This window comes from Dipodomys merriami, unplaced genomic scaffold (genome assembly GCF_024711535.1).
Source record: "Dipodomys merriami isolate MVZ:Mamm:240054 unplaced genomic scaffold, mDipMer1.0.p SCAF_48, whole genome shotgun sequence".
Classification (NCBI taxonomy): domain Eukaryota; kingdom Metazoa; phylum Chordata; class Mammalia; order Rodentia; family Heteromyidae; genus Dipodomys; species Dipodomys merriami.
This window is the reverse complement of record NW_027206046.1, coordinates 1,210,673-1,221,616: the sequence shown is the minus strand read 5'-3', so window position 1 is coordinate 1,221,616 and position 10,944 is coordinate 1,210,673.

The window sequence follows — 10,944 nt, the reverse complement described above, 5'->3', positions numbered from 1 at the left end:
TTATTACTGTTAACCTGCTTAGAGATGAGTCTAAATACCACAATGATTACTGTTAACATGCTTAATTTTTTTTTTAATTTTGTCTTTTTTTTTTTTTTTTGGTTGTGGGGTCTGAACTCTGGGCCTGGGCGCTGTCCCTCAGCTCTTCAGCTCAAGGCTAGTGCTCTACTGCTTGAGCCACAGTGCCACTTCTGGCTTTTTCTGCTTATGTGGTGCTAAGGAATTGAACCCAGGGCCTCATGCATGCAAGGCAAGCACTCTACCACTGAGCTACCTTCTCAGCCCAACATGCTTAATGCTGATTGAATGGAGTTTCTCACAGACGAGGTATCTTCATGGATTGCTTCATTTAGGTTTGTGTGTGTGTGTGTGTGTGTGTGTGTGTGTGTGTGTGTGTGTGTGCCAGTCTTGGGGCTTGAATTCAGGACCTGGGCGTTGTCTCTGAGTCTCTTTGTGTTTACGGCTAGTGCTCTAGCACTTGAACCACAGTGCCACTTCTAGATTTTACTGAGTAGTTTATTAGAGGTAAGAATCTCATAGACTTTCTTGCCTGGGCTGGCTTCAAACTACAGTCCTCAGATCTCAGCCTTCCCAGTAGCTAGGATTACAGGTGTCCTGGGGCTTGAACGCAGGGCCTGAGTACTGTCCCTGAGCTTACTTGCTCAAAGCTAGTGCTTTAGCACTTTGAGCTACAGCTCCACTTCTGGCTTTTTGGTGGTTCATTGAAGATAAGAATCTCATGGACTTGGGTTGGGAAGGTGGCTCAGTGGTAGAGTGCTTGCCTTGCATGCCTGAGGCCCTGGGTTTGATTCCTCAGCACCACATAAGCAAAAAGAAAAAAGCTGGAAGTGGCACTGTGGCTGAAGTGGTAGAACGCTTACTTTGAGCTGAAGAGCTCTGGCACAGTGCCCAGGCCCAGATTTCAAGCCCCAGGACTGACGATAAATAAATAAATAAATAAATAAATAAAATTAAAGGTGTGTGCTAGTGACTCATCCCTATAATCCTAGCAACTCAGGAGGGTGAGATCTGAGGATCACAGTTCAAAGCCAGCCTGGGCAGCAATGTCTGTGTGATTCTTTTTTTTTTTTTTTCCTGCCAGTTCTGGGGCTTGAACTTAGGGCCTGGGCACTATCCCTGAGCTTCTTTTGCTCAAAACTAGTGCTCTACCACTTGAGCCACAGTGACACTTCTGGCTTTTTCTATGTGATACTAGGGAACCAAACTTAGGGCTTTGTGCATGCTAGGCAGGCACCCTACCATTAAATCACATTCCCAGCCCTATGAGATTATTATGTCCAATTAACCATCAGAAAACTGGAAGTGTCTCTGTGGCTCAAAGTGGTAGAGTGCTAGCCTTGAGCAAAAGAGCTCAGGAACAGTGCCCAGACCCCAAGTTCAAGCCCCTCGACTGAGAGAGAGGGGGGCAAGGGAGGGAGAGAGAAAGAGAGACTAAATAAATAAACAAACAAATAAATCATTTGGACTGAACTAGGGTTTTTTTTACCTTCACACACCTACAGGGAGCCTGTGGGAAGCAGGTGTTTGTCTTCATTTCTTCGTGTCTTCGTGGGCAGGCGACAGGCTGGGGTTGGGGCAGAGGCTGGTCTGACTACTGGAAGATCTATACAGAGGCACTATCTTCAAGGGAAGAGCCTAAGACTCCAGAGATGTCAAGAGGAAGCCAGTTGGTGGTGCTGTTCTAAGAAGTAAGGGCTACAGTAGGCCAGGGATGAGCACAGATGTTTCCAGAAGTGATCACTAGGATCCAGAAAATTCGAGCTTCCTTTGTTGTTCACTGATCTCCAGAGTTGACTTCTCTCTCACGCATGTGCATATGCATGTGTGTATGTCTGTGTGGTACGTGTGTGGTGTGTGTTTGTTGGCACTGGGGCTTGCACTCAGGGCCTGGACACTGTCTCTTAACTTTTAAGCTCAAGACTAGTACTCTACCATTTGAGCCACACAGCTCCACTTCTGGCCTTTTGGTGGTTAGTTGGAGATAAGGGTTTCCTAGACTTCCCTGCCTCTGGCTGACTTTGAACTCGGATTTTCAGATCTCAGCCTCTTAAGGAGCTAGGATGACAGACACGGGCCACCAGTGCTTTGTGCATTTTATTTTTATTTTTATTTTATTTTATTTTATTTTTTGCTGGTTGTGGGTCTTGAACTCTGGGCCTGGGCGCTCTCCCTCAGCTCTTCAGCTCAAGGCTAGCGCTCTACCACTTGAGCCACAACGCCACTTCCAGCTTTTTTTCTTTTTGCTTATGTGGTGCTGAGGAATCGAACCCAGGGCCTCAGGCATGCAAGGCAAGCGCTCTACCACTGAGCTACCTTCCCAGCCCCGTGCTTTGTGCATTTTAATAGTTACACAGCCTTCTGTGGCAGGTGCTCACCAGCACTCATCAGCCCTCGAAGAGACATATTGGGGGTGATATTTTACTTTCACAAAGACTGTTGCAATACATAACCCTGGGGATGTGAATTCCCATCTGTATAGATTTCTACTCCTAAAAGTGGCATGGATGGATTCATTTCCATTCGCACTGAAATTGTCCTTGAGATCTAAAGTCCTTCATCTGAACCGCATCACTGTCACCGTGGCATCCTGGCATTGAGACCAGAGCTGTGAGGTCACAGGCCCAGCTGCCCGTGGTTGGGGCAGCTCTAGTTGATCCCTGAAAACAAAACAAAACACCCCACCCCTAACCCCATCACCATCCCAGAGCATTCCAGTTTAGTGTGTTAAACCAGAAACCAGTGTATAAACCAGGCTGGCCTGGTTGCTAGTGGGCCTCAATTTCCAGATGGTTTTCCAACATTCTTTTCCAGTACTGGAGCTTGAACTTAGGGCCTCCTGTTTTCTCTCAGGGTCTTCTTTTTTCCCTTCCTTCCCCTTCTTTTCCCTCTCCCCCCTCCCCCCTCTACTCCCTTTCCTTTCTCTTCTCTCTCTTTTGTTCTGTCTCAGTCCTGGGGCTTGAAGTCAGGGCCTGGACAATATCCTTGAGCTTTTTTACTCAAGGCTGGTGCTCTACCAACTATGCCACACCTCTACTTTGTTTTTGTTTTTGTTTTTAATTTTTTTTTGTCGGTTGTGGGGGACTTGAACTCTGGGCCTGGGCGCTGTCCCTGAGCTCTTCAGCTCAAGGCAAGAGCTCTACCACTTGAGCCACAGCGCCACTTCCAGTTTTCTGGTGGTTAATTGGAGATAAGACTCTCACAGACTTTCCTGCCCCATCTGACTTTCAACTGTCATCCTCAGATCTCAGCCTCCTGAGTAGTTAGGATTACAGGAGTTAGCCACTGGCGCTCAGCTCTACTTTCAGTTTGTTTAGCTGAAGATAAGAGTCTCATGGAGCAGGTGGCTCACACCTGTAATCCTAGCTATTTAGGAGGCTGAGATCTGAGGATCTTGGTTCAAAGCCAGCCTGGGCAGGAAAGTCCAAGAGGCTCTTATCTCCAATTAACCACCAGAAAACTGGAAGTGGTGCTGTGGCTCAAGTGTAGAGCACTAGCCTAGCCTTGAGCTGAAATGTTCAGGGATGGTGTTCAGGCCCAGAATTCAAGTCCCATGACTGATCCCCTCCCTCACCCCCCCCCCCCCGGAAAAAAAAAAGTCTCATGGACTTTCCTGTCCAGGCTGACTTTGAATTGAGATCCTCAGATCTCAGCCTCCTGAGTATCTGGGACTATGGGGGTAAGCTTGACCTTTCTGGTCAAGATTTTCACAACTTTAATAATTTTTTTTTGTTTTTTTGTTTTTTTTTGGGTCCGGTTGTGGGGCCTGAACTCTGGGCCTGGCCGCTGTCCCTCAGCTCTTCAGCTCAAGGCTAGCGCTCTACCACTTGAGCCACAGCGCCACTTCCGGCTTTTTTTCTTTTTGCTTTATGTGGTGCTGAGGAATCGAACCCAGGGCCTCAGGCATGCAAGGCAAGCACTCTACCACTGAACCACCTTCCCAGCCCACAACTTCAATAATTTGGAAGCTGAAGAGTCCTGTAGGGCTGGGGAGCGGCCATGGTCAGTCTCCTTTCGGCTCCTCCAATCCATGCTCTCGCCTAAGAAAGGGGGCGGGGCTCTGAGATGCCAGGGCCTTTGCTGTAATTAGGAGGAGTGAGTTAATGGTCCACATAGCTCTCAGGGGACACAATCAGGAGGTGCCACAGACCTTTAAGAGGTGGAACCTGGAGAGAAGTTCTTAAGCATGGGGTGTGCAGGGTTTGGGGGACCCCAGCAGGTCCTCTGCTTCCTAGCTGGGAAGGAGAGCCATGCCCCCTCACTGTGATATGCCAACCCTCGCCAGAGCTGCCAAAGCAGGGGGGCCCCTTGGTCATGGGTCAGAACAGTGAGACAAATTAAACTGTTTTTTTAAATATGTGTTACTTGCCACAGGCATATTAAAGCTAGCATTTGCTTACTCAAGGTCAAGTACTAATTCACCACCAACCAGGAGTAAGATAACCAGATCTGTTGGGCCCTGGTGGCCCGCGCCTGTCATCCTAACACTCAGGAGGCTGAGATCTGAGGATGGTGGTTTGAAGCCAGCCTGGACAGGAAGGTTCATGGGACTCTTATCTCCAATAAACCACCAGAAAACCGGAAGTGGCACTGTGGCTCAAGTGGTAGAGTGCTAACCTTGAGCTGAAGAGCTGAGGGACAGCGCCCAGGCCCAGAGTTCAAGCCCCATGACTGATAACACACACACACAGACACACACACACACGTGAAAGATGACCAGCTCCTTTGCTTCCCAGCCTGGAGCTCCCCTAACTCAGATAGTCCCCCCTATTTGACACTGCTTTGCCTGAACCACACATAAGGGCAGAGCCTCAGGCCTCTCCTTCAGCCCCCAAGGACTCAGAAGCTTGCTAACACTTTAAGAAAAGCAGGCCCAAATCCCTCTGTGAATCCAGCCACCCCACAAACTGCTCTTGTCTCCACCCACTGAGGCCCAGAAACCACAGAGCTGGCTTCCTCCACTTCCTGCCACATCCTGGGGCAAGCGGGTCTCCTTCTCCCCAGCCCCTGCCCCCAGGCCCAACCCCAGCTCAGGCTCTTCCTATTCCCGGGTCACAGCAGCCCGAGAAAACAGGAAGTATCTGAGTCACCCCTGTCCCCGGGGGGCTTTGGCTGTCCAGAGTCAGGAAAGATTAGGAGGACAGAGGGTGGCTCTGTAACAGCCAAGCCAATCTTATGGAGCTTTCTGTTTTGGTCTGTGGGAAGCTCCCCCCCCCCCCCCAGCCAATGGTCCAAACTACTTCCCTTCCCACTAAATCTCTCTCTTTTCCTCCCTCCCTCCCTTCCTTCCTCCCTCCTTCCCTCCCTTCATTCCCTCCCTCTCTTCCTCCCTCTCCTTCCTTCCTTCCTTCCTTCTTTCCTTTCTTCCTTCCTCCTTTCCTTCCTTCCTCCCTCTCTTCCTCCCTCCCTTCCTCCCTCCCTCCTCCTCCCTTTCCTTCCCTCCCTCCCTTTCCTTCCCTCCCTCCCTTTCCTTTTCTTTCTCCCTCCCTTTCCTTCCCTCCCTCCCTTTCCTTTTCTTTCTCCCTCCCTTTCCTTCCCTCCCTCCCTCCCTCCCTCTCTCCCTTCCTTCCTTCCTTCCGCCAGTCTTGGGACTTGAACTCAGGGCCTGGGTGCTGTCCCTAAGCTTTATTTACTTATTTTTGTTCAAGGCCAGTACTCTACTACTTGAGCCACAGCTCCACTTGTGGCCTTTTCATGGTAAATTGGTGATAAGAGTCTTACAGACTTCCCTGTCCAGGCTGGCTTTGAACTGTGATCCTCAGATCTCAGCCTTCTGAACAGTAAAGATGACAGGTGTGAGCCACCAGTACCTGGCTTTGAAGCACTTTTTTTTGTAATCACGAAACATTGAAAATTACTGAGTATTTGTTAATACAGGAGTAGATAAATTAGTATATTTTTACCAGTGGATTACTATGTGGAGAACAAATTAAATTCCTCTTTTTTTGTTGTTTTTTTTTTTTTGGTTGATTGTGGGGCTTAAACTCAGGGTCTGGGCTGCTATCCCTTAGCTCTTCAGCTCAAGGTTGGAGCTATACCACTTTGAGCTACAGCTCTATTTCCAGTTTTCTGGTGGTTTATTGGAGATAAGAATCTCATTAACTTTCCTACTGGGGCTGGCTTTGAACCTTGATCCTCAGCTCTCAGCCACCTGAGCAGCTGGGATTACAGGTGTAAGCTGTTGGCACTCAGCTAAGGGGTTCAGTTGGATTGGTAGACTTGTCCTGACTTTAGGTCTATCAGGATCAGAAATAGCCAGCTGCTGACCCTGACTCATGGGGACCCAGAGCTTCTGTGTAACCACAGTCCTGATGCTCTAGCCATACCTCCTTCCCCACTGGAGGGTCCACTGCACCCTAGTGGACAGACCAGGTGTAGCACCTACCCTACTCTTCTTCCCATGGCCTGTGTGGCTGTCCTGACAGGTCTTCAGCTCTGTAGTCTATGCTTGGGACAAACCAAGCTCTGGACTCTGATCTGAGGGGACAAGATGCCCCAATGAGCCCTGCCCCAGCTCGGCAAGTGGATTCCACCTCGGAGGCTTCCAAAATTTTAGGGAAGAATTTATAGCACCCAATGATAGCCATTTTAATTGGAAAACTGTTTTTAATACTTATTTACTTATTTAGGTGCCAGTCCCGGGGCTTGGTGCTGTCCCCCAGAGCTTTTGTGCTCAGGGCTAGCCGTCTACCATTTTGAGCCACAGCTCTACATCCAGTTTTCTGGTGGTTCATTGGAGATGAGAGTCTCATGAACTTTCCTGTCAAGGCTAGCTTTGAATGTGGTCCTCAGATCTCAGTCTCCTGAGTAGCTAGAATTACAGGTAGGAGACACTGCACTGGTCTCTGACATTTCTTGTTTAAATATTGGCAAGTTGACTCAAACTGGTAATGTTAGTCTTGAGCAACAGAAGCTCAGGGACAGAGCCCAGGCCCAGAGTTCAACCCCCAGGACTGACTGGCCCATATATAAATATATATAGCCGGAAGCTGGTGGCTCACATTGTAATCTTAGCTACTCAGGAGCCTGAGATCTGAGAATTGAAGTTCAAAGCCAGCCTGGGCAGGAAAGTCTGTGAGACTCTTATCTCCATTGAACCACCAGAAAACCAGAAGTGGAGCTGTGGCTCAAGTGATCGAAAGCTTACCTTGAGCTGAAGAGCTGAGAGACAGCAATCAGGCCAAGTTCAAGCCCCACAATGGACACACACACACACACACACACACACACACACACACACACACGCAGGAGCTGGCCTGGTAAGCCTTCCTGGAACACTTTGCAGAACCACCACTAGGGGGCACTCTAGCTCTATCTGGGTGACATCCTGATTTCAGTCCCTGGCAGTGTACAGGATCCTAGTTCTCAGACCCCTGGTGGTAGCTGTTGTGTATTCCTGCCCTTCTGCCCTACCAGAGTGGGCAGGGCTTTGGGAATTCTTGTAACATGTTGAGAGAGGTCAGGTAGAGAGCAGTCCTGACTTTTCCCTAATTATCCTGAGGTTGCTGTTTCCTCATCACTGGGAAACCTGTTCTGGGGACCAGAACCCCAGGATAGGGTGCTTTAGCATCCCTGTGACAGATGACACCTCAGACTTTTCTGATCAAAAGCCAACAGAGGCCCAAAGTGGGAGCCTGAGCTCAGGCCTGTCTCAAGATAAGAGTCAGGTTTTCAGCTTGGTCTGGCTTTGGAACACTATCCTCAGATCTCAGCCTCCCAAGTAATGAGGATTTCAGGCAGGAGCCACCAGTGCCAGGATCCGGTGGGGCACTTTGAAATACAGGTTGCAGAATGCAGGAGGATCATCTGTAGTTCTCTCTGGAGTGAGAAGGGAGGACACAAAGAAGTCCACATCAGCTACTACACAGTGGGTTGTGGATGAGCCTCAGTCTTCTCATCTGTCATGGAGTGAGTAATGCCCCTCTAGACAATTCCATTACGATCACATGACAGTCAACCTGGGGGCTTTCCCTGAGCCTAGGTGCTCAGGGCAACTCAATCCAACCCTAATAGGAGGATGGTTCAGCACCAAAGCAATTATGGCCAGATCTTGGTATCAGGGTTATCTGTTATGCTCAGATATCCTTCCAGCTGTGGCAATTTCAGTGGCTCACCCTACCACAGTGAGCTTGTGCCTTATAAGATGGTTGAACGAAGCCAGTGGCTCATGCCTGTAATACTACCTACCTAGGAGGCTGAGATCTGAGGATCTAGATTCAAGGCTAGCCGGGGCAGGAAAGTCCCTGAGACATTTATTTCCAGTTAAAAAACACCAAAAAGCTGGGCACTGGTGGCTCACACCTGTAGTCCTAATTATTCTGGAGGCTGAGATCTGAGGATCACTGTTCAAAGCCAGCCTGGGCAGAAAAGTCCTTGAGATTCTTATCTCCAATTAGCTACTGGAAAACCAGAAGTGGCGCTGTAGTTCAAACTGGTAGAGTGCTAACCTGGAGTCAACAGAGCTCAGGGACAGCGCCCAGACCCCATAACAAACAGAAAAATAAATTAAAAACATTAAAAACATTAAAAAGCTGGAAGTGGAGCTGTGGCTTAAGTGGTAAAGCACCAGTTGAGACAACAGTTCAGAGACTGCACCCAGGCCCTGAGTTCAAGCCCCAGTATTGGTGCACACACACACACACACACACACACACACACACACACACACACACACACACACACACACAAAATGTTTGAATCACTTGGGCAGGGTCGTCAAAGGATTAAATGAGGTCAGGACACTCACTGACCGGGCCAGGTCCTGGCCTCTGCTGGCCTGAGTTCTGGCTGGAGGTACCTGCTCCTTTTAGTTTTGGGGAACAGAGTCCCCTTTGACTGCCCAGATTACTGTGGCTGCCTCCCCTCCCCACCCCCATCACTGAGGGCAAGTGCCCCGCAGGCCCCGCCTTCTTTCGGGAATGCAGCCATTTGGGACATCTAGGTCTGGGGTTGTTAGAGTCCCACACCCTGCTAAAGCTGGGGGCTAGGAATGGGGACATTAAACTTCTCTCTGGCTCAAAACCAACTTCTACTCATAGCTCCCAGGGCCTGACAGGGCCCGAGGCTCTGGCCAGCAGATGGGGCCCAATAACCATCACAACATATGACCACGTGCCATTTTATTTTTAATCCCTATTATATATATATATATATATATATATATATATATATATATATATATGGCCAGTCCTGGGGCTTGAACTCAGGGCCTGGGCACTGTCTAGCACATCCAGTGCTAGCCTTGAGTCACAGCACCACTTCCAGCCTTTTTTATTTTAATTTTGTTTTGGCGGGGGGGTCTGGTCATGGGGCCTGAACTCTGGGCCTGGGCGCTGTCCCTCAGCTCTTCAGCTCAAGGCTAGCACTCTACCACTTGAGCCACAGCACCACTTCCAGCTTTTTTTCTTTTTGCTTATATGGTGCTGAGGAATCGAACCCAGGGCCTCAGGCTTGCAAGGCAAGCGCTCTACCACTGAGCCACCTTCCCAGCCCCCAGCCATTTTTATTTATATAGTACTGAGGAATCGAACCAAGGGCTTCATGCATGCTAGTCAAGTACTCTACCACTAAGCCACCTTCCCAGCCCTTATATTATATTCTTTATTGTATTTATGGTATGTATTGCCAGTACTGGGGCTTGGACTCAAGGCCTTCTGCTCTTGTTGCAGTTTTTCACTCAAGGCTGGTGCTCTACCACTTGAGCTACAGCTCCATTCTGGCTTTTGGCTGGTTAACTGAAGGTAAGTGTCTTTCAGATGTGTCTGTCTGGGCTGGCATCACATCTCAATCCTTTAGATCTCAGCCTCCTGAATAGCTAGGATTACAGGTGTGAGCTACCAGCGCCTAGCAAATCTCCATTTTATATCAGGGAAAATAGGTCTTCTGCTTGCGTGAATAATGACCCTTGGGGGGAGACCCTCTGGAGCTGGTCCACCTGAGGGTGGAAGAGTCTAGCTTGTTTCCTGGGAAGGACTTTGGAAGATCCCCATTTAAATGGTATGCCTGCCTTCTGAAGGGTCACCAGGCTGAACCCATGCCAAGCAGAATGGCTGCTTTAAGGCTGAATGAGGGTCAAGCAGATGTAGCTAGCCTGGTGCAGAAAGGTGCACGGGAGTGCAGCCCAGCCCTTGACAGAGGTCACAGAGGACAGTGTGGGCTGTCCCTTCGGGACTGATTCTTTGACTATAAAACAGAAGTTGATAGGATTAAATAGACTATCCAGTGAATATGATTTATTATTATTATTATTTTGTCGGTCATGGGGCTTGAACTTTGGGCTTGGGCGCTGTCCCTCAGCTCTTCAGCTCAAGGCAAGCACTCTACCACTTGATCCACAGTGCCACTTCTGGTTTTCTGAGTGGTTTTTTGGAGATGAAAGTCTCATAGAACCAGGCGCGGTGGCTCATGCCTGTAATCCTAGCTACTCAGGAGGCTGAGATCTGAAGATCACTGTTCAAAGCCAGCCCGGACAGGAAAGTCTGTGAAATTCTTATCTCCTATAAACCACCAGAAAACTGGAAGTGGTGCTATGGCTCAAGTGGTAGAGCACTGGCCTTGAGCTGAAGAGCTGAGGGACAGTGCCCAGGCCCAGAGTTCAAGCCCCATGACAGACAAAAAAAAAAAAAAAGAAAAAGGGGTCTCACAGAGTTTCTTGCCTGGGCTGGCTTTGAACTGTGATCCTCAAATATCAGCCTCTTGAGTAGCTAGGATTATAGGAGTGAGCCACCAGCGCCTGGCTTGGTTTATTTTTAAACAAAATTTAGGGCCTTGTACTTGCTAAGTAGGCACTCTATTACTTGAGTCTTACCTCTTGCCCTTTTGCTTTACATCTATTTATCTATTTATTTAAAGCCAGTCCTAAGGCTTGAACTCAGAGCCTGGGAACTATCCTGAGTTTTGCTCATGGTTAGCACTCTTTACCATCAG